This window comes from Channa argus, chromosome 15, assembly GCF_033026475.1.
Source record: "Channa argus isolate prfri chromosome 15, Channa argus male v1.0, whole genome shotgun sequence".
Taxonomy (NCBI): Eukaryota; Metazoa; Chordata; class Actinopteri; order Anabantiformes; family Channidae; genus Channa; species Channa argus.
The window spans coordinates 2,586,582-2,611,899 of NC_090211.1; the positions used below are offsets into that span (position 1 = coordinate 2,586,582).

The 25,318-nt window shown below is 39.3% G+C and overlaps 1 protein-coding gene across 3 annotated transcripts in view; it reads left to right on the forward strand.

Moving 5' to 3' along the window:
- Window positions 1–1,589: 1,589 nt before the first annotated feature.
- The window catches only part of LOC137100435 (thyroid hormone receptor alpha), a 67,164-nt gene continuing 43,435 nt past the window's right edge, over window positions 1,590–25,318 (forward strand). For 2 of the 3 annotated variants that reach the window (XM_067478267.1, XM_067478268.1), the window contains exons 1-2: window positions 1,601–1,761; window positions 15,636–16,776. The gene's annotated coding sequence lies outside the window, so the exon portion shown is untranslated. Of the gene's footprint in view, window positions 1,762–15,635; window positions 16,777–25,318 lie in introns of all 3 variants that reach the window. The other variant, XM_067478270.1, reaches the window with a different exon arrangement.

Sequence of the window (25,318 nt, forward strand, 5' to 3'; positions counted from 1 at the left end):
GACTTGGAGAGGGCCGAGAAGCTGCAGTTCACCAGAGATGACTTTATAGGATTCCTCAACAATGACTGTTTGACTATTGCTTCATAAAAACAACAGTACTTAGATTTTCAAAATTAGTAATTAAAAAAAATTATATTATCTTTGTGATCTATTCAGTTTTTCCCTGTTTCCAGTCTTTATACCCAAATCCTGTTGCCTAACCAATAAACCAACTAAAATCTGAAAACTCTGAAAGTGAAAGTCAACACAGGCCATGCTTGTAGCTGTTGTTACTCATAAGACTCTAGTCACATTATATTTTTTGACCATATGAAAAGATAATTGAAGAATTATTAAATTTCACTTATCGCAGTAGCTCACTGGAGAATTTGCTGTCTGCATAGGGTCTGCAGCTGCTCATCATTGGCACCACCAGCAGAGAGGATGTGCTGCAGGAGATTCATTTGACTTTCATTGCTTGTCAACAACCTCCATCAATTGAATCCTTCCATTTTTACAGTATGTTGAAACCATAGACAGCACTGAGAGAATACAATAATAAACTGGTAACTGGTTAAATTTGAAGGTTCTAGTATTTCTACAGTACACGGTAGAGGTTGTCATTTTGCTGAAGTTGCAGAAAAAGGCAGTCAGTGACCTCCTCTCACCAACTACGGACTTTAACTGCTTTATTTTACAATGAATTTGCACCTCACTTAAGTAGAATAGTTGAACTAACATGCACTAGTTTGTTTAATTTAGGCTTTATAAATAAATTTTTATTTTTTTGTTCTCGGTTCTCTTGTAGCACATGTACGAGTGCACACCGGGTGGTGTCCATATGTCAGATCTACACGGTCCCCTGTGAAGTCTCCTGCAAATACAATTATTACAAATATTCAAAGTGTATTGGTGTTGTACGTCTTTAATATATAGCGGCCATTTTATCAAAAGCGACTCAAATTAAAATGCTATATTATCAAAGAGATGTGCGAGTCTCATGCAGTTAACACTTCCTGTGTGAATTACCCCTAATCCTCAGCGTTAATTGAAGGGAAACCCCCTTCTGTTAAAAGTTGTGAGGGTCGTCCAAATTGGTCACCACAATGGAACTGAAGTGAAAATGGTCCATTGATCCACACAATCTTGCTTGTCACGATTCTTATATGCTGAGTTTTCCTGAATGACACCTGGCTAAACAACAACAACAACAGGGGGAAATTAGCCTTCTGGCCCATTTAGAGTCGATTTGATAAATGTGTAACACACACACACTTTGTATCTACAATGACTTGCTACCTACCAGTTAATATTAGGACAGACATCTATCAGACAAATGGAGAACAAGTAAAAAAAGTCAACTTTACACAGTACTCTGTCAGTACGGTGTAGGTGCTGTACTATACAGCACTTAGTTTTCCACTTATGCTCCTTACTACAGATGCTTAACAATGTGTTGTCCGACTACAAATTTTCGAGCCTCTCGGGATTATGTAACTCTCGCGACAGTACTCCTCTCTTGCCAGTAGAGGACACTGCGGAGCGTGGTGACGAAACCTCACCGGCGGCAGCTCTGCTTGTCCTGACCCGCATTCACCCGTACTTCGCAGGCGGAGGGAGGGCCGGGCTCAGGCTACAGAGCTAATAAACACAGCGGAGTTGTCCCGCAGACCGTAGCCATGGCTGTGGGAGTCCTGGGCAAACACGTCGCTCCAGTTTACACACACCTGAACGCGGACTGAGAGAGAGCCACCACCGGGAGAAGCTACGCCGCTTGAAACGGTAAAAAACAAAACCCTCCACTCCTGCGTATTTGTGCTGCTTTTCCTTCACTTGTTAAGTCGTCCGTTCCTTGGCCACGACCTCTCTTTTTGCCGGTGTAGAGGTCGCTCACCGGTGAGTGTGACAGTTTGTGGCAGTGACACTGCAGCCAAATGCGGCCAAGCCTTTTTTCACGGGGGGGGGACAGCAGTGGAAGGTGAGAGCTGTCCTCATGTCAACCCGAGGCGTTTTGCCTGCCGAGAAGTGAAAACTACCAGACACCGAGGATTCTTGAGGCAGAATACTGTCTAAAACTATAAATCTACTTTGTCGGGTTCATCAGTATTAATGAGTAGTACCACTAGTAGTAATATAAGTAGAAGTGAACTTAAGATTCGTCTGAAAGGGCTTTTGTTTCTGTGAGCTCTGTCTTAACTCTCGGTGTGTTTTCGGAAAACCATTTAGACTGGTGAACTAGAGTCGGGAGTAGAAATAGGATCTCTGAAATCCGGGTGTCCGGTTCAATGAGTCCGGTCACAGTCGATCAAAGTAAAAGTTACTTTAGACTGTAAATGGTGACATGAATTTAAGCCAAAACGGAAGTGGTTGTAATACACTAGAGCTTGTGTCATAGAAGAAACTTGAAGGTAGCAGTCGTGATTTGTATGTCCAGTATGTTTTTTTAAAGATGTTGGACATGTTCACAGTGAACCCCGGACACTTTGGAAGAATTGCTGGGAACATCCATTTCGTCAGGTGTGCATTATTCGGCAGAGCTGATTAGTACGCAAACCTTGTTTATGCAGACTTGGTTTTAGCCTCAAACCGGATGATTTAAACCTAAAATTGAATTTCTTACATCTAAAGCGGCAACGAAGGATACAGTGGATGGAAGTGGAAGTGTTTACAGTAATAATGCGATACCCACATACAGTATTTAGTACTGTTTTGGCTCAACACTGTACATGTTGTGCAGGTCTATGTCTTAAAATAGTAAGAGAAGCAAATCTTAGCAGCTGCGCCCTTTGTGTTGAATGGTATGAAATTTCACTCTGCCTTCAATATATTCATATGTCTCTTGTTCTAGCGGCAAATCACTTTTAGGTAATGGAGGACGAGTGCATGATTGTTAGGGCTGATCAGCGAATTATATTAAAATCCCAATTTAACACAACACAACTTTCTGATTGCAGGTGCAACTTTACCACTTTGTGTTTGTTACATGCCATAAGTTCAGTCAGAGGAATAAACACATGTCGCCACAGGCTTCATGTGAGGCCTGCTTAGGAAATTAAGGTGGAGAAAGTGTTCAAGAAACCCAACCAAACGCTCTGCCACTGATCCACCAGGCCCCCAAGTAAACAACCACAAATGAAATGTTGTTATAGTTATATACGTAAAATACCCCAGGCTCAACAAGATATATTCAACAGTGTTTAATCTATATCTGTAGTCGTGCCATTTATCAGACTTACTCATAAGTGCCATGCTGAGATCATTACAGTGTTGCACAGGACCTGATCTTTAGTATATTGATCATTGAACAAGCTAAAAGTGTTTACAAATGTTCATCAGTTTAACATTTAATGCACAATCAACTTGTAGAAATGTTTTCTCATCAAAAACTATAGTAAGGTTTTAATTTACAAGGGGGATGCAAACTTTTGCACCCAACTTTATCTATAAGCATAAACACACAACAAACTAGGCTGTCTTGCCTTAAACCACGGGATTACTATTTTTATTGTATTTTAAAACCCTTTAAAATTCCAGTCAATGGCAAATCCAGGCAGGTAGTTTTCCATTACAGTAGTACAACAGGTGTTTGGTCTCTTGTAGTTAATTACATAGCAGCAGGTGAGGTTCACACTTTTCCAATGAGTTAAAACAATATCTGCTTTATGAGAGGACTGTTCATTGATTGTCCTTCCTCTCTGTCCATTCTTCATAGGTCCAAACTAGCAAAACGAGTGTTAAGCTAAAATTAACTCACAGGTCAGATTGTTAATTTTAGGCAATATGTTTCTAATTGATGTTATGTAATGTTTCAACATAGAGGGGCTCACAAACACCGAGATATACTAAGATGATGCCCCCATGTAGTTGTAGAACCGAATGCTAAAGCCCATCTCTGACTCTAGGTTGGGATCTGGTGGTTCTTTTTGAGCTTTTCACCATATGCAACTGTGGTATTTCTTGATTGCTTGCCAGACGATTCTGTCCCTGGTGTCTTTCGACAGTCAACATCAGAAGCTATTTTTAAACCATTTTGCACTGCATCAGTAAGACACATTGCATAAACTAGGCTTCCCAGACACTTCCCAGGGCTGACTGACTCTAAAAGACACACCATAAACACACCTAACAACTTAATCTTAATAACAAGCCTCAATGCAACACTTTTTGTTTGAACTTATTGTTCAAAAACTTGACATCTTTTTCAAAACTATGCACACTCCTTCAATACCTCACTAAGGATATAGGATGAGGGAGAACGGTTGGTCGGCTGGAGAGTATTTGCTGCTTACTGCTTGCTTACTTTCTTTACTGGTCGTCTGATCTGAATATTACCCATGCGGTCATCGTGATGACGAGGCTGGAACGATATATCATGTAGCTCTAATCACACAAGTCACCTCAATGTAGGCACGTTCAATATTGATGTCTAACACTGCCCTTGTGTACCTGTACTCAGAAAACCTCTCCGATACCACATTAACCTCCTGTTACGGTAGGTTGTAATTTGGACCTATTTTAAGATAAGTCACAATGGCAAAATTACTACTCTGCTCTTAACTTGAATGAGTTCTTTTATAATTGTTTTTCTATTAAATTACATTATTCCAATTATTCCTAATTGTCCTGTTGAATAAAGGTGTTTGAATAGAATGATTGACTTCTTAAAGCAATTGCTCAATTAGAATGTTCCACCACTAGTTCAGGTTGTGCATTAACAAAAATAGGGAAGAAATATGAGAGTTATGAGAGAATAGCTGAGGGGCCTAAAGTAACAACAGCTCACCACCTGGTGGATGAACACACTGTACTGTACATGATGTCTGAGTACAATATGAAACAGGCTGTTCAGTGACTCTGTGTGCTCACACACACGTACACAAACACACGGTATTAAAACAAATTGCCTCAGGGCACCTCCTTGGCACTAGTTTCTCTGGAATGTTCTGTACTTGTGCACTGTGCCACCTCTGTTCAGTGAGTGTCACACACCACATTTCAAAACAACTACCATATAGAAAATGGTTAACTATTGCTCTTTCAATATCTCAGGTCAGACAAGGAGACTTCTCTCTTCATCCATAAGGAAAAAAGCTAATAATGGTCTTCAGAATTAATAGATTCCTGATGAAGTGTATAACATTAGGACCATACATTTTTGCTTGCACTTCAACATCAAATAAGCCATAAAACAGTCAATATAGTTATAAAAAGTTATAAATTGTAAAAAGTATTCACCCCCCTTGGAAGGTGTGATCTTCAGAGACACTGAACCCATGGAGGGATGCCAGAGAAGACAAAGTTATTAATAGAAAATAGAATAAAAAAAATTACACACTTTCAAATGGAGGCAGCATAGTGCAGAAATTGGTAGTGTTGCTGCCTTTCCATTAAAAGGTCCTTAGTACGAATCCAGGCGGGGCAGTGACAGCTGGTATGTGGCTTGGCACCCCCCATGATCCTTAACAGGATAAGTGGTTTAGATGATGGATAGACTGGATTTTAGAGCTCTTTCAACTGTGTCCTACAGTATTGTGTGCCTCCACCAACCAGTCAATTGCAGTTTACCTGCATGTCTTTCCAGACTCCCTAATAAAATCAGTTCATTCATATGTCTGAGTTAAGAATACCTCAATTTGTTCCTGATATTGCCTTCACAAGCATGGGACAAACAGACAGATGGTTTGGACAACTCAAACATGTTGCCGCTGGCCATGAGGTAATGTAGAAAGCACACCACTTCACTTTTTGTGAAAAAAAAAAACCCAAATCTAAATACAGAATGGAGTGATTTGTCCTTGGAGCAGCAGGTGTTGGTCCTAAAGAGTAGGTTTTATTTTGCCTACAAGTTCTGTCCTGAGCCTGAGCGGTCTCTGGAGCTCTAAATGGTCCTTGTGTCACTTGAGTCATTCTTCATCAAAATAAATGTTGTCCACATTGGCTGTTAGTTTTTAGTATTAATCAGCTTCTTTACATTAGAGCATCTTTTAAATTAGATGAAGTTTTTCCCTCCTTGTGGAGCCTGGTTGTATTTTACCAATATGTAAGGAGAAACAAATTGCATTTGAGTAAGTTATGGGCAGCAAATCAGAATGTTCCACCTTTTTTTAAATTTAAATTTATTTTTTATTTCAGAAATTCAACGCTAGCAGTAAAACAATTGGTGTTTTGACTATATTTTGACATCTTTCATGTATAAGGAAATAAGGCAAGAACAAAACAATAGACGTGGACATTTCTAAATCATCATCTTTTCCATCTTTCTTACTAATTGCCATGTGTTTCACAACTTAGGCTAATAATTACCAAAATCGATGTGCTGGTGTACTGTATTTATACCATAGAGAAATGATGCATGCAGCTATTGACCTCCAGCATTTTTGAAACACTTAATTCGCTGTTGGGGGTCCTAAACCTTTGCTTATAGTCCTAACTAAGATAAGATGGGATGGCACTGTGCAGTAAAGTTTATGTTACAAGCTGAATCCACAACACAGGAGTTGACTTGCCCTCCACCGCTAAAGGAGCTGAATCTAATTAAATCAAAATGCTCCCAATTGATAGTCTTAAAGTAGATTCTTCAAAGCAATTTTGCAATATTGTGTTCACAACAATAAGACAGATGGACAGATGAACTGACAACCTGAGACCGTGATTATTTTGGCTATGACTGTCACTCACGCCAGCACAGAGGCCTAATTACCTGTTCCAGAAGCCGCCAGGCTTCTACATTTTCTATGCTTTACAGATATGCTTGAATGATTTGGACAATGAATGAAACCTTTCTTCTTCCACACCCTGGTCTCTCCATCACTTTTGTAGGGGTTAATCTTGGTATCAGCAGTTCATAAAACTTTTGTTGCTCATATTTCTTCAACTTCCAAACTGCATTTCCAATTCCTATTGCTAGTGCAGTGTTAGTGCCACTTTAGAGTATGGCCCCTTTATTTCTATTCATATGTTTTTACAAATGGTCGATTGTAATATTCTTTGGAGTTACTACTACTACTGCTGCTGCTACTACTAGTTAGATTAATAATTAACACGGCTGATCTGCTGAATTGGACTGCTATGATTTTAGTGTTACCTATGACAATGAGTTGGACTGATGTCTATGTGCAAGCCTTGAACAACATGTGGCTTTGGCTTAGGATTGGGTATCATTTTACATGTTATTAATTCTGCAGATTTGTTTTTGTGCCATCTATCTAGGTATCCCCCTGCATGTGTCACTAACATTATTTGCATTATTAAAACCCTTCTGGAAAAATGTGTGCACTTAAAAAAACGAGGGGAAAAAACACCATTGTCTTAAATTACGCAAAAGATAGTGGTGGAGTGGTTAGCGCCTCCACCTCACAGCTTGAAAGTCCCTGGTTCTTCCTACTGGCTGTGGCCTTTCCGTGTGGAGTTTGCGTGTTCTCCTCAACGCTTGCGTGGGTTTCCTCAGGGAAACCACTGCATTTAAGTTTTTCTCTAATTTGCTCATATTTTATACTTATATCCCATAGCAATGTGAAGAAGCTGTTAAAGAGAAATTAAAATATAAGAATGTGAAAATGGCTTTTATGTTACGAAGCCCTAATTTTATAGACCTGTATATCTGTGTATATCCATCTGTTGATAGTCGGCCATCAGGCAGTGTTGGGCTGTAATTGATCATCTGTCGGCCTAGTTTTCACAAACTGCACTAGGCACTAGTCTGCAGACCCCTGTCTGCAGCTTTTCTGCAACTCCTTCTTTAAGATCTTTACATATATATATATATATATATATATATAAGTCTTTTATTTATTCAGCCTCACACACGTGCGCATAATGAGCATGTCATGTGTTCGTCTGCAGTCAATTTTGCATTAAGTTTAAGTGCAACAGAAGCCAATGCAGCAGTTGGTCTTCTTCCCCACAAGTTCTTTAACGTTACAGTGGATAGGTGTGTCAATGCTCTAAGTGAAGCCGACATTTTGTTAGTAAAGAGGATAATTATGTTAGGTCTGCGGGGCATGACATGCTGCAACAAGATAGAATAGAACCAGAGGGTCTTCACAACTAAAACAAAGCGGATGCCTTTAATCTCTTGCTTTAAAAAGATCTTTTAAATTTTGTACTAATACAAGCATTAGGGTAGCCTGGTGGCTCAATAGGTAGAGCATAAGGTTGGGCCCGCGGCCTTCGGCCTCCCAAAGTCAAATCCCTCCCCATCCCTCATGCCAAATCAACGTGTGAAACACGTTCCACTGTGGCACCTTTTGACTAAAACATGCTTTATCATGGGCTAATTTACTTCAGAGAACTGTCCCGAAACAATTCATACACTACGTGTATATATTCCAGCATAAATATCTTTACATCTTGACAATAGGTTGACATTTAGGAGTGCAGACGGGCTGCATTCACTTCTGCAGTGACACGCATCACAATAAAACAGGGCCAGAGAAAGCAGGTCACTATTTTTGGCTTCTATCCAGTCCACTGTGTGTTGCAGCATTTGGTCTTGAAACATGCAACAATTAATAAATAAGGGCAAAGCTAAGTATTAAGTGCACCATAATCTTGTAGCTTATTTATCTCACTTTTTCTGTCAGCATGACAGGGAAGCTCTGAGACTTTTATCTTCATCATGAGAAGATAATTAGATCTCATCTCACCACCTTAAAATATTAAACATGGCATCTGATCAAGAGGTAACCTTACCTTATCATTGGTTAAACATAGGCTGTAGAAGTAACAGCCCAGTGCTTTAATAGCTGTAGCTCAGGATTTGACCTGCACAACATTACGTAGCCGTATTGAACCATTCTTACTTACAGAACTGCTTCAGCTCAACCGTGTTCTCGGGACATCTGTTTTGAATGGCTCTCTCTAGGTCATTCCAAAACGTCTTTGCAGTTTTCTTTCTAGTGTGTGTGGTGTGTGTGTGTGTACTTCCTAGTACTAATTCTACCTTTGTTCCATCTGTCCACAAGACATTTTTTCAAGTGTTTGGAGTGTTGTACTACATCATGGATGTCATTTGAATTTTTGGAGTTTTTATGTTGGGGTGGACTTGACAGAGATTTTAGGCAGATTTTTTTTAAAATGCAGGAGAGTTCGGTCTTATCAGAGGCTTTAAAGGCTGTTTGTCGATACACCTTTCACACCTTTTTTGAAATGGCATCAATCCGGACTAAACGATCAACAAATGTGAGGCTACTCCTTAAATATTTTGTACACTTTAACAACAATAATAATTTGGCACATTCACACAGTATAAATTAGACTGGCAGGCTGCAACTCACATAAAAGTTGTTGGACGCTTGAAGAGTCTTTAGAAAGATGATGTAAGTTGCATTGATATGACAGTTACCCTTAACATTTGTTTGTAGCATGGATCCACATTTTCAATGCTTCATGAAGTTATGGTGAAGTTTGTAAACAGGAGCATGACAGAATAAAATGAAATGGTCATGACTACATTGTTATGTTTTTCTATCTTTTGAAAAGTCAACTTTTTGTGTAAATTTTATTTGTTCTTTGCGCACATCTGACTCATTAAGTCATAATTTGCTTCATTCTGCTGAGGCACTGAATTCTTTGACAACATGGCCTCTACTGTCCAGCTCATTTTCTAACCATGAGTAATTAACGAAGCAGCCCACAGCATCTTTGCACAATGCTGCGTCGTCTGTTGTTGTTTTCCAGTTCTCATTTACAAAAACCATCAAAGTGCTGTGGTGTAGGATAATCTGGTGAGAGCCCCAGATAATACGTGTTGAGAACAGGACACAAGACTCTTGTTCCATTCTGACGTTACCTCTAAAACTACTTCCTGTGTCACCGTTTATTTCTGAGTATTTCATCCACTGGTTCTCTCAATTTTGTTGATGCTGGATGATTGAGTTTAACTTCAAAACTCCAGTTGACCCCAGGATGAACCCATAGTTATGCAGGCTTGAATGGTGCCATTGGTCTGGCACTGTAACATTTGTGTGATGACCCAGTTTGAGTCCTTGAGCTTTCTGTTTTTGTTTTTTTCAGTCAGTTGAACTAGAAGTTACATTGTAGCCATGTATTTGTTTGTGAGGTTTTGAGCTGATGACAAGGATCTGGGCCAGTTAAAGCATTTTAATGCCTTGTTATTAGCTGCTCAATGTTCAGTAATTTGACTTTTCTTTTTTTTTTTTTAATTGTAACTCTGTACTGTTGTGTAGTGCTCAAGGACAGGAGCATTAAACTACACTCTGATCTGGAACAAGCTGAATATTGAAATTCTCATTAAGTTCTTCAAATAGAAGTAAATGGTATCACGGGCTGCCTTTTGTGGAGTTAAAGATCTACCAAGCATAACTGCATTGCGTTCTTTGTTTATGCAGCACAATATTAAGGTGACAGATTATTATAAATACAACAAACTAAAATGAAAGTGGCATAATTTCAGTCAGTTGAGATTATGTTGTACTTTGTGGTACAATGGTAGAATGTGGATGTCAAAAAGGCCTTTGCCTATCTGTGTCTAGTTTATTTTCGTTCGTTGTAAATATTAATTTTCTATTTTTTTACGTCCATAATTTAGTCTGTCTGCCTCTCCTTTCCTCCTCCCCTCCTAACACACTGTCCCTCCCATCACCTCTCTGTCCTGGTCTCGGCTCAGCTCCTGGCATCCAAGGTCACTCATACTGTGCTGGAAAGTTGGTGTGTCAGTTTGTGTGTGATTGTAGGAGAAAGTACTGTTTGCATGGGTTTCTGCTACTGATGTGAATTAGATGATGTTTGTTGTATGATGTGTTTCCCGGTCTGGATGTCCTAAATAGCTTGTGTCTGTGTGTTCTCTTACTGTAAATGTGCCCTAGTGTGGCCTGCTTCTGAAAATGCTCCCTGAAGTCATTAGTTAATTAGTTAATGTAGGTTAGTTCATGTAATTAAACTACAAAATGTAATTGTTTCAGTTACTGAAGAACAAACATGCAGTGAAATTAGTTACTCCTCAAAAAGTTGCCGATTACAAGAGTTACAATTGCATTCAAATATCAAACTGCTTAGTGGCTCAGAACTGCGGCCCTCAGCTGCCCGTCAGGAAGCTGCCACCTGAATGTTATGCAGTTCTCAGCTTTTATCATCAGCCCCCCTTCTCCTGTTGCTCAAAAGGGGGTGGATGCATTTCAATGTTTATTTAAGCTATTGAAGCCCCATTGATGCAAATCCAAGGTACCGCCACAAAGTGGGGCTTTGGTCACAAAAACACATTTGCAAAGATATACCAGCGCTTGTCCTGTAGGTGTCACTAATGTAGACACAGCACTTTTTAAAGTAACTTATTTGTTTACAGCAAAAACCCTTGAATTAAATTTAAAGTAATTTATTTCTTACACAAAAACCGTTGCAAAAACTTGAACACGCTGAAACTTAGTGACGACACAGAATGGACTGTTTGGTGGTGGGGTCTCTCTCCATTTTCAGATGAGATTTTTTCACTACGTTTTATTATATTTTCATTTAAAATATCCCACACAGCCTGAAAACAATGTATGAAATATACAATCAGGTTGTGTTCCTTCAGTAACTAGCACATAAGGGTCATGACCTATTATGACCCTTATGTGCTAGTTACTGACTGGTTTCCCTGCCATGTTTAGTTGTAACCAGGTTTGTAATCAGCTTCTCCAAAAGCACATGTACATAACAAAGGCTGCAGACAGAAACACACATTGAGTGAATGATCTCTGCCTCATTCACTCAATGTGTGTTCTGGCTTTTGGAGAAGCTGATTACAAACCTGGTTACAACTAAACATGGCAGGGAAACCAGTCAGGTTTTTCTAATCCCTTACCCCCTCTTCAGAAACATGCACAAGTTAAGCTCGAGCATTACTGTTGTTTAAGCCTTTTAATGGCAAAAAGACCTTAGAAATGTACCTATACTATTAAAATATGTGAGCTATGCTTCCACAGATGGAATAGGTTTTATTAAGAAAAGCCCAGGTTTGTACACATGAGCTCCCACATTGGAGCATAGCATTAAGTGAAGGACCACTTCAACTTTTTAAAATAGGTAATAGAAACTGTGGCTGCTGTCTGTGACATAGAGAAAGAGAATGGTGCTAAATGAAGAAAGGGAGCGGTGGAAATGGGACAAAGCAGTAAATCTGAGAAACAAAACCTTATATTCTGATAGTTTCACTATGATTATGTTCTAAAGCACAAGCTCACCTCCATCTCTCTGCTGTGATGGTGTGTTTTTAGCCTGCGGTCAAACAGACACACAGACCTGAACCTGGGCTCATGTAGCGGTAATGTTCACAATGCAGATCACTAACGGAAAAACAAAGCGCTACAGTAAACTGACCTTGACCTAAAGCAGCATTAAAGATCTTTCTGAGTAAAAGTTGAGGTGCAGCGGTTAAAATGTAGCAAGGAGAAAAAAAAAAGAAAAAGAAAAGAAAAACTATATATACCTAGTTAACACTAGCTAGCACTTCGTATACATACACAAACTAAACAGAAGTGTGAGTTACTTTTTGTGTGTTGCTGATGCCAATGCATATAAACAAGTATACTTGGGCTCCAACAGAGGCTACACAGGAAGTTAATCACCATTATGCTTTTTTAAATGTTACTTCATTGCTCTCGTGTCACTCATGCTTTATGCATGCAGACACACAAAAAACATATTTGTTTATGCTATTTATTGTCCATATGCATAAAAGCTCCAGAGAGCCTCCAAACAATGTATTTCTACACTAAACAGAAATGTATAAAGTTACCACAGGTGAAACAAAAAACCTAGCTTCTCCATTAATGATAAATGGTCTGCAGTTATGTAGCACTTTTCTACCTATTGGCACTCAAAGCACTTTGCACTGCTTCTCATTCACTCATTCGTACTCACAATCACACACACACACACACACACACACACACACACTGACACACCGATGGCCAACACTCACTGGGAGCAACTAAGTTGGGGTTCAGTGTCTTGCTCAAGGCCACTTCGACATGTGACCGGAGGAGCCAGGGATTGAACCAACAACTGTGAGATTGGTGGACAACCGCTTTCTACCTTCCTGTGCCACAGCCGCCCTAAATGCTTCTACTGAGCACTCTACAGTCATTTTCTCCTATCTAGTATGTTCCTGTAGGAGCCTATATAACCTATAACCTATACAAAACATGCAACTGTAACTGACACAAAAAAATGTCATGCAAGACTCTACCTGCAGCCTACGCTACACTAGGTAACTCTACATAGGTGTACAGCTAAGCTGGAACTTCCAGTGCCTAGTTTTGAACAGAGGTGCTTTGAGCTAGATCTGTCTTGGATATCTACACTCGTGGTTATAGTTCATATCTATTCTGTTTACTGCCCACATTTAAGTTACTGCTTTAACCGGTTTGCATCTGTTCTTTTGTCTGCATTATACTCTGATAGTGTTTTAGTTATCCTGGACCTGGTTCAGGTTTCTCCTCCTCCAGTTATTTCTCGTCCCGTTTCAGATTAGTTTTCCCCAAGCTTCCTGTTTTTGTACACATTTTACAAAGTCCACTTTTGTTCCTCCCTCCAGGTGGGATATTTATTTCTCTTTTGGTTACTTCTCTTGATACCCTGTTTTCTGTAATAAAGTTGGTAATTTTTCACAACCCCTTTCTCTGGTTTGCAGCCTTAAACAGGCTATTCCCTGGTTTATACATTTGTGTTCATGTGCAGATCCTGAAGTCTGGTTTCTGTATTTATCTATGTTTTGATATTTTAGTCTTACTGCACTAGTTTCATGTTGATTTTTTTATAGCTATATTGTGTGTTAATTGTCTGATTCAGATACATTCTCTTGCTAAGTTCCTTAGTGCAAATTTCTAGATTCTCAGTAGTCGCCTGTCTCCGATCTCGTTGTGGCTTGATTTTTGTTCTTTCCATTATTAAACTTCTTATTTTACCACATTCCCTCTCGCTGTGTTTACTCTGGGGTCCGTTCTCATACACAATCTGTAGAACATGCTTATGTTAAGCAGATTTTTTGATTGCTCATTAACCATGATATTATCCTTAAGGTAATATGTAGGGTAATGCAGGTGGTAGCATCATGTATTTGTCGTCTGCAGCATAGACAGAAAAACCTGTCCATAATACGGGAAAGGTGAATGCAGCAAAGTACAAGGAAGTCCCTGAAGAATACCTGCTTCTAAATGTGTGGATCAGTGTGTGACCTGAAACTGGGGTCATAGTTCACCTTTCAGGCAAAATTGGTTTTTCGGACAAATCTGTGACATTCCTTATTTGGACCAGAAAAAGTCTGGACTTAAACCCCATAGGACATCTATGGTGAGACCTAAAGATAGTAGCAGGAAGTGAAATAGGAATAACCTGCATCCGTTTTACGCAAATTCACGTTCTGCATTTAAATTGTTCATCTACAAAACCATAGAGCCACCATGTCACTAAATCAGTTTTTCTTGTTTTGTTTACATCCAATCTCTGCTTTTTCTTCCCTTTTGAACAGCAATATGGATGTTACTTTTGATAACATTCAGGTTTTTACATGGCTAATTTGACAACTAACCAGTCAGTGCTCTTGACTTCGGTGATCTTTTTCAACTTGGGCTTCAAGTTAGCCACATAAAACCCAAAAACAGTGGAGCACAGACCTCCAAATGTTAGTAGTTCTGAAGAGGAGGCTCTGCTGCATTAACTGGGAAGGAGCTATTGTGTCTAGAATTCTGGTGGAGTGGTCCGGATGCGCTACCTCTTGTAGTGAAGGCTGAGGAACTGGTTCATGGTGATGATTTGTGAGTTAATGTAGGATTTAATTATTTTATAAAACCAGAATGGTTTATAAAATGGCATTTTATAATTGCAACTATAAAATTGAAGAAAAACACATTTGCATTGCACAAACATGCCAGAAAAAATTGTGGTCTTTAGTATGTGTACATCAAAAAAATAAAAACACAAATCCACAACCAGTATACCAGTTTCTTAGTTACCATAATTTACATCCAGTTAACCTATACTAACGTGTTTGTACTAAGCAAAAGGAAAAACAGGAACCATATATTTCTCTCAACTTACTCTTAGTCATTTGTTGTTGTAGGTGATGTTACGTCTGACTTTTACTTTCAGCATCGTCCTCTGACAAATTGTATCCACATACATTTAACAATGTGTTTTTAAGTTGCTATTTTCCTTGACCTGCTCCTTTCAGAAAGTTTCAGAGGGAATCTGTGAAACAGATTCACCCATTGCTGTTTTTGTCAAAACAAACAAAAAAAGGCAGGAACCAATCCACACTGGCTGTATGACAACTGGAAAAACATCACATATGCAAATACGTCGATCAGGCATATCATTATGACCAACTCTGCAATTTAATGCAATCCAATACAGTGGTTCTGCCATGAATTCTATTTTCAAAAGGCTATAATTTCTCAGTTTTTAGGTTGAAACTGTCAGAAAGGTGATCAATTCTGCAAAGTAGGTAGTGGAGTCATACCAGATTGCCTTATAAGCAGAAGTGGTTCTAATGTTTTGGCCACCATATTTAAAATAAATAAATTAATACTAAATAAGGAGTAAAGCATCAATCAATCAATAAAGTGATATCCATGGCAACATCTGATAATAACAGTAATACAAATGTTATACTTTGATCACTTTTCTAACCCGACTTTGTGTGTGTTCTTTCTTAGGTGGAGGCCCAGAAGAAACCTTTTCATATTAGGAGGCAATTTTATGAGTAAAGCATCAACTTTTTCAGATGGACTCTGGCAAACAACAACTATTTTTCAAAAGACATGAGTATATCCAAGATTGATACCACTCAATTTTACCTCCCACAATGTCCTCTCCTCTTGTTCTGATCAATTTAGAGAAATCTATTCTGCTTTCTACCTCCAATAACAATAGAAAACAAATATAACAACCCAGTAGTTCTCTTTGTGGAGCTTTTCTCCATTTACCTCAGGGATTTACTCTTGTGGCCTAAATCTTTAGCCAACAAACAGTCAACCAATAACTGGAACACAAAGCAAACTGTACCTTCGACCTCTCACTGCTGTTACAATGAAAACCTGTACTGCCTCTCAAATTCTCCTTCCTGAAACCCCGACAGCCATGAATGGCCTTGGACCTCATGCCTAAGAACTCCTACCTGTACACTCCATTCACTGTATTGATCCACACTTGTAGCCTGGACTTGGACTACTTGTTACTGAAAGGAAAAGAATTACATCGCACGTAAGGCTGCTACACACTCACAGTATACCTCAGCAGAAACAACTTCTAGACTTTCAAGGAAAACTTTCACGGGAAAAGTTCTTCAAATGCATTCACTGTTTTGGTGCTTCAGTGTACCCAGCAAGAAAACGTATGTTATCCAGCCTGGTGCCTAAATCTACCCAGCTTCTCACTCCACCACCTTCAATTTGCTTTAAAGGCAGGACTATAGCAACTGTATTGACGGAGGTCTCAGGAGGAACAGAGAGGGGGACTCAGGATTACCAACTGGCAGCCAACTTCACCTGATTTTCCTGTCAGTAATGTCATACACAATGCCTCATTATCTAATCTGAAGCAGAAATCAGCCTGAGGACTTCAGATGTAACAGAAGTCCCCTCTGACTTGAGTATCCTCTTCACCTTGTGAAGCCTCCAGGGAAGTAAAATTACCCACAGACGTGGATTAGATCTTAGCAGCCTCATGAACTCAGCTACAAAGAAAACGTCAAAAGAACATCCTCGCATAATTCGGAAGTAAAAAGACTACAAGTATTTGGAAAATTCTTGTCGAATGACAGAAGAAAAAGGAGGAAACAGAATTTTGAATGCAGGGGTGAGTTCTTATTTTTATTATTTTCTGACTTTTCTGTTTATCCGTATACTTTCCTCTCAATTTTTCTCTCCCTGGGAACAGGAGGATCAGCAGGCTAGTATGTAAAGGGTAAACCAGCAAGATGATGGGGATAAGTAAGATCCACATTTTATTGTGTGCTTGCAACTGTCACTTGCCACTGTAATAACTGCAAAGAAAATGTTGAGGTTCATATTTTTTCATTTCTTTGTTTCACCAACTGACATTTAATGGCATTTCTGCATTATTAGATGATACAGACTGGAGACACAGGTTATTAACAGTTATTTTCAGTAAAGGTCACTAACTGAATTTGAACACTCTTACAATAACAGACAATCAAACCTCAAAGAGAAACATATCTTTTCGTCAAGTTGTGAGTTTGAAGCAGTATCAACTGATAAACCGAATGGTCAGTATTCAAAGTTTAATGCTTAAGTTGGTTGATGTTAGTGATTGTACAGATTTGGGTTGAGGACAACACTAAAAGTCAACGGACGGTTAACTAATGAACATTCAAGAACAAAACTTTTAGACACTGATCCAGCAGCAAAAGACACTGGCTCTTACGGACTGATGAGAACAAATGACTTTTTAACTAAAGATACCAATAAGCAACATGCTTGCTGTACCTAACTTTCACTAGGTTATTTAGTTACTAAAGTAGCAAGTAAGAAACTTTTAAGAAACTTAGACTGAACTGCAACTGACAATTAATAGTAAGCAGGGGGCAGCAGGTGAAATAAAAATGTAAATGGGGGAAAAACATGAATATAAAAAAATAATAGTGTAACTAATTGTTTTTTTTCACCAATTAACGGGTGACTCTGGTCCCCAGTAACGGCTGCAGCTGACTGACAGCAACATGAAGTTTGGATATGATTACCACAGAAACGGTCTGTCACTTTGCATTACACCAACAACAGCTGGAGCTGACTTAGTGAGTGTTTGACACATGAATGGGAATGAGACGTCAGGCAAATCATTTTACAAGCCCTTTTTAAATAACACATCCTGGTTAAGTTTTAAGTTGTTTGACTATGAAGATTATGCGTTTTAACTTATCATACCCTACAGGTATGATGCGTTTCCAGCCCTTATATTAGCAAGTTGGGTTTGTTTCACATTAGAGAGATTAGTGTTGACAAATGCTTTGCAGTGCAGGGTTGGTGCAGCTTTGTCAAAACTGGACCCCTGCCAGACTGTGATTTGTGTGTTATTTTTTTTATTGCATTTGCAACCTAGTGGGACAAGACAGCACATCTTCACAATAATGTGAAGAGCTGTTGTTGCAGAGGTTGGCTCATAACCCGCACTCATCACTGGTCTGGGGCCTGTATCATGACATGAGATTATTACTCAGATAAGTTTGGGCGAACCGTCGGTTCTCTGAAACAATGACAGCTTTTTTATCAGGTTAGATCCACATAGTACCTTAACTCATCCTGCGTGGCTTTTCCCAGAACCAATCAATACCTGTCAACTTATCACAGAAAAAGCTGCCCTGATTTCAATAGGATGCCAAAAGGGACAAAGTAGTTCAAGAGTAACTGCTCTATTCAGGTGGCAGAAACATCAGCATTTTTTGATTAATCAATGATCAATTTTAGTAACAACTATACTTGGTAATTAATGAATGATGTAATCCCTGCATAGAGAGAATGCATTTCATTGCTACAACATATTCTATATCTATACCAGTTATTCTGTTGAGGGTCACAGAGGTGCTAAAGCTGATCCAAGCTACCATTGGGTGAGAGGCAGGGTACAGAGACTGTCTCAGGTGCCGACCATCACTACTGTGCTGCCTGCATAGTAATTTTATTAGTTTTTTAATGCATTGATAAGATACAGTGGTTAGTGCTATGATCATACACTGTTGTCTTTTTGACAAAGTTGGAAGACAAAACAGAGACCTTGTGTCCTCTCTCTGTCCCCCTTAAGTTATTTAGAGAGAGTCATATTTATTTCACCCAATCATTGATAGTCTCCTCACATTGCCCCATAACTTGTTCTTGCCCTCTACTTCAAGTTGCCACAGCAACGCAGAGCCTTCCCTTGCCAGCTGCTGTTCAGTGAGGTATAGAACGCCGACTATGCATCAGCCAATCAGATCACCAGCAGAAGCACTTGTGTTTCTCTGCGCATTGCTGTTTGGCCCGGTATTTGTCGAACTGTCTCTGGGCAAGACACTGAACCCCCAACAGCCCATCCCTAACTACAGCTGTGCAGTGCCGGTCCAAGCCCGTCGGAAATCGGAGATGGTTGGGTCAGGAAGAGCATCCGGTGTAAAAATTGTGCCAATTAAACACGAGAAAAATTATCCGCTGTTGCGACCGTGAATTTACGGGATTAGCTGAAAGATCCCCCCCCCCCCAAAAAAAAAGGTGTGACCAGGCTCTCATTAGCGGTTTCAGTGCGCCTAATATTTGGTGTTCAGGGACAGTACAGTGTAAATCAGATATGCAGAAATGTTGCAGTGATTGGAAAAAATAACATACAGATTTCATACAGGTTCATGCAGATTTCAGAAGGATAGGTGAAATTTGCCGCTATATCTTGGAGAAACTAAAAAGTGCTGGTTTTGGCTTCTCCTTCACCCATAATCTGAGCCTGAGACTTGTCTTTGGAATCACAAGGGCATTCAAAGACTTGTCCTGAAGCCACTGCAGACTTGTCTTGCTTGATTGCTTGACGTCCTTGTTGTGCTGAAAGATTTTTTTAGAGCAAGGAAAGCAGAAATGGATGTCTTAAATATATTCAGTGTATCATAGCCTGTTTTGTGTCAGATCTAGTAAATTACTATATCACAAACATTCAAGTCGCCTAATTTCTTTTAAGCGCTCAGCATGATACTTCCTTGGTTTTTAGCTTCCCCTCGCCTCTCAGACTCCTTCTCTCAGTGAGCTCTACAAAGTCTGGGACCGCTCCCCTTTTTGGAAGATTACATCCCCACTTCAAAACCTACCTTGTTAACATGGTGCCACTATTAGTCCGAGAGATTTAAAACAAACACACCCGTTATGCTGTGTAACCAAAGTGCAAACCGTGAAGGGATCACTGTCATGGAGGGAATTGTTCAGAGATACGACATCTTAATCAAAAAGAACGTCAGTTGAATTGGTTTTACATTCAATGTGTCACGCTATTGCTTTTTATACTTTAGTTAGCTTTGCAGTAGCTCCACAGATGCTAACCTGTCTCCACCACGCACATTTCAGTAATGTTACTGCTTAATGCTCTTTAAAACAGAGGTGTCATAACATATATTTATGGCCGCCCAAGAATATTTGGCCATTTTTTTAATCTGTTCAAGAGACGAACATTCAATTAACTATCAATTAACCAGAGGCCCATTTCTTGTTGCTCTGCTGTGCCTGTAGTCTATTTGTTGCATACAATGTCAAACAGCAGCTCAGCTCACCTGTTGGTAATGTTGCTGTTTGTACTGAAGATTATCTTTATGTCTTTATGTTGTGTGAGATATCTCTCACCTCTTAACACTGTTGGCTATGGCCAAAGATTGCATACTGTATGTCAAACTTCGGTGAGACCTCTTTTCTAGTAAAACTGTCAGCCGGTCTTGCATCAGTTGTTGAATCTTGTAGTTTAAATGTTTACATGCCAATACATCAAATAATATGTAAATAGAAACCAATGGCATCACACTCCCCACCACACATACACAATGAAATTCTGTGGAAAACACTGCAGTATAAAGGTCTAAGCCAACATTGTACTGTGTTAAATAAATACTGTTTGGTTAAATTTATCTTTGTTGCAAACCACTAACCTATATAAATAAGATTATTATAAGATACTATTACAATCACCATACTAGGAAGATTTTCTGCATTTAATGTTGAAATTAGGGCATTTACGAAAGATGTATAATATTAAAGATGATATTTATAGGCCATAAATAGAAATTACAGATCCATGTATATAAAGGAAAGGATTAGAAGAGGAAGTCAGAGGGAGAAAGGTTTGACCACTGGTAATGTTATAAAAGATGACTGCTGATCAAGATTTGTTTTGCATTTGAGATTGCAATGAAAGTGGATGTGAAGTGATAGTTGTCCTGCTCATTGTGCAACTCCTCTGCTGTCCGCTCTGTCTTAGAGGGCTGGAGTAGCTCCTATGTGCACACACACAGAGTGTAGTTGCAGCCTGCATCCAGCGAGACAGAGCCCAGCTAAAGTGGACGACACTTTGACGCCATACATAAAAATAATCAGGCAGAGAAAAGCCAAAAAAAGTATTTTTCATCAAACAAGCATAAAAGCAAATTGATAGCTTGCTCTGCCTGCTGTGATTGCCTATATGTCTTAAGCGTGTGTAAAAATAGGCCAAAAAAAGTCAAGACACAACCTGTAACTTTCAGAAACAGGGATAATGCATCTTTCACATAATGCAGTGAAACAAATCTCAAAGTGTGATATCAACAGCACATTTTCTGGCTTTCAATCTTGGTACGACCAAAACATGCAAATGTGAAGGGCAGCTTTAGCCTGAAAGTTAAAAACTCATGGCCAAAAGAAGACACCCAGTTTTTTTTCCAAAGAGACTTAATATTGAACAAAAAATAGATTACTATCAACTTTAGATAATATAAATGCTATAAATGTGCATCAGAAAGTGAATTGAATTAGTTGTTCTTGCCTGGCCAGCAAGACTGGGCATCATAATTCTTCCTACATGTTTCCAGCAGCAGGCTCAGTTATGCAGCTGCAGCATAACTGGGCCTCAGCATTTGCTGAATGAATAGCATCAACAGTGAACTGAGATCTGAGGGGGAGTGCAGTAATTCTAACACATCCACATAAACAGGAGAAAATAGGCGAAAGGAAGGTCAACCATGCCAGACGTACATTCTTGGCAGCTTTCACAATGGCTTATCATTAAAGTGGGGGACAACAGGGAGGATGGAGGGAGACAAAGGAGAGATGGAGGACGAGACACTGCAGGGGTATAGAGACGGAAGGGAGTGCGAACCTCAAAGCTTGGATTTTAGAAGGTCAGTCTTTGCTTTTATGTTCCGTGTGTGTGTGTGTGAGTAATACTCTCTTTGTGGGGAATAAAACATGTCTATACATTCACAGTGTGGGGACAAGATGGATACATTAATAACCTTTGTCTAGTTTTGTCCTCGATCTCACCTGCGTGACCTGTTGACAAACCTTTGTCTTGGAACATCATGACTTTCAGACACTTAAATGCAGTCTTAGTGGCAGTAGTGACAATATTGCAAGCTCATCAATCTAATTACCAAATTACCATAATTAACTATTTAATAACATTAAACTCCTTATAGGGCAGCAACAAGGTTGAGGTAAGCACGTTCATTTGGTGCCTCTTCATCTTTTATGTCCAAGCCCCGAAATGAATCTGTATGCTTGTTCTGTATAATAATTTATAAAAAATTTAATAAATCATTTAAAATTAAATGCAATTAAATATGCATAATAATTAAACATTTAGAAAAAAGAGAGGTAATAACAGGTTATGATAGACTTTTTATGATCATGTCTGTCAAAATGATGAGAGATAGCAAGAAAGTAACACAACCACAAAGTTTCATACACATCATGACAAGTATACAGTAAACTGAACATTAGTGCCACTAAGTTGAAGCTGTGTATATTAGGTGAAATTTCAGAATGCACCTAAAGTGGGTTCATGGATCATGTCTGATCTATGAATCGGCCACTAAATGTTCTGAGACCAAGACGACACCTAAGAATTGACAAGTGACACTGACGTTTTTTGTGTTTTGGTTTACCCAAGACTTGGCTTTTGTTTCAATAAATTGTGTAAGATGAAGAAATTAGCATTGCATGCTTCTACTTAAATGTCCTACTTTCATGATATATTATCACTGTAGCATGAGGTTTTTGCATTCTCCGTAAAATTCACCAAAAAGTCGAATATTAGTGATGGGCGGATCGATACCAAAATATCGATATTTCGATCTTGACGGCCAATTTTTAAATATCGATTCTCAAGTTAAAATATCGATGTTTTCTTTTTATTTATTCATATTTTCTCTGCAGTCATATCCTAATGTTTTCTGCTTCTCCTTCTAAATCAATTTGTATATTATTTGTGATGCACCGCATAGGAACGCATAGTTTTCCTTCCGCAGATCCGCCCCATGATCCACAATCTTCAACTAAACTTCTTCGACACTTGCTCGGCCGGCTGGCGGCTCCGCCTCCAAACACATCATTTTTATTCACGGACTATTTCGCTACGAACGTTCTGTTTCAAGAGAATTGTAGAAATAGGCAAAGTGTGTCTAATCCATAATTGGTTTTAAACAAAGGGAAGGAAATAAAGTGGGGGGTATAAAGGGGGATATATAAGACATACATGTAGAAGAGGGCGAGTCATGGATATCAAGTGACATAAACTGTTCATCTGATAAAGAAAGTGTCATGCTGTTGTCGTGGAGATAAGTCAGAACGTTAATACGTTTTATTTAAAATAATGAAAATGTTACAAATGCCAGTAGGTTGAACAATGATTTTGCTGTCGTTTTAATGTTTTTAATTATTCCCTGTAAGGGCTCACGTGATTGTGTTGTACCGTGATCAGATGACAGAATTAACATAACACTCTGGATATCGGATCGGATCGATATCGCGATACTAGCCAAGGTATTACTTGGTATCGGATCGAATCTGAAATCACTGGTAGCGCCCATCGAATATCCCTAACTTTTTGTAAGCAGTTTAATAATGGAAACCAGTCCAGCATTTCCACTGCATCCTGTGACCCAATGAGCTCCTCCTTAAGAAAACTACATTTTAAAGGTACATACAGCATTATGTTGCAATTTGAAAAAGAAATTAAGAGATTAAATCTGTGAACAAGGATGTGTGTCACTGTGGTTCCGTCTGTTTTTTCAGCGCCCACTAAAACATATGTTCCAAACCTGTAGCTGACACATGCTTCAATAAAAACTCTTAATCCGTGGTCTTCATTTTAACCATTTCCTGAAACTCTCTTCTTGCAGTACAAAATAATAATAAAACTGTAAAAATTCTTACATAGCTTACATGGTATATGGCTTTTCTTGTACCTCAGTTTTCAGTTTGAAGGTATCAGAGCTTGTGCACCACTGGATACCTAATGAGCTCTCCATGGGTAGATGATTGTGATTGAGGTCAAGATCTCAGCTGCTCTGCCTTCTTTTGGAATGGACAGTAGCAACGCTCTTGAGCTGCTCAGATCTTAAACAGTCATCAGTGTAAAAGTTGCTTAAAAGGGTCTCAACAGCTTCACGTGACGCTTTCTCCTTTCCGTCCTCTGCTGTTCTCCTTAATGCGTATGATGCGCAGTTGGGGGAGGAAGTTGCACGATGCTGGTTCTGACTTCAGGTCACCATCTGGCCCCCACAGAAACCGCAAAAAAATCTGAATCCTTTTCAGGCACTGTTACTTAAGGATAAAGCATTGATTCAATGTTTGCCATCATACCTATTGTGTCCTTCCTAAACCTTGTAAGCACTCCAATTGGACTGTTCGTAAGGTCAGCACATCTGTAAATTGTAAACTGAGATGTGATTGACTGATTGACTCACCAATTCTTGATCAACTACAGTTCCTCTAACTCGACCAATGACGACCCACCTGAGAGCTTTCCTTAATAATAATTAAGGCCCTTATGGTTTTTTATTTTTTGTGGCTCCATTGCTGTGTATGCATCAGTACCGGTTAGCAGGCCAACAGCTGCAACATCAATATGTTAAATGCGAACTTTAGGCAGATAATACCACTGGTCCACATCCTTTTGCAGAGGTATATTTTCATTCTTAACTGATATGAGTGGCTGAGTATACATCTGTGGCAGGTCTATATAATTCTTTTCATACAAGTTTCATCCACATATTTCTAGATCTGAAAGAACATGAGTGACTCACCTTTCTTTCTGCTCCCATTGTGGTTAGTAAGAGCTCTGCTCTCCTTCCTCTTATATTAAGCGGCTGGATCATCTCCTCTGTGCAGAAGGTTGCTGTGCGTCCCTGATCGCCACTGTATCACATTAACTTTGTATGTTCTTTCTGCCGTAGTTGTCTTTGGCCTTCTCTGTCTCCCTCTATCTGTCCCTTTCTGCAGTTGTCCCCAGCTTTGGAGCTTACCTAATATTTTCTTGTTGCTTTTGTTACTCTTTTCTTTTCTCCCACCCCTTTCCACTCACCCCAACCAGTCAAGGAAGATGGCCGCCCACCCTGATCCTGGTTCCGATGGAGGTTTCTCCCGTTAAAGGCAGTTTTCCTCAGTACTGTTGCCTATGGCTTGCTCAAGAGGGAATTGTTGGGTTCTCTCTATACATCTTTATAGTCTTGATTTTATTCTGTAAAGTGCCTTGAGATCACTTTGTTGTGAATTGGCACTATATAAATAAAGTTGAATTGAATCTAAGAATGCATAAAGCTTGACCTAGAATGACCTTGTCACTTCCTTTGGACTTTATTTTCACTGGAACTATGAAAAAGGAGAGTTTCTCTATTGCCTGCCCC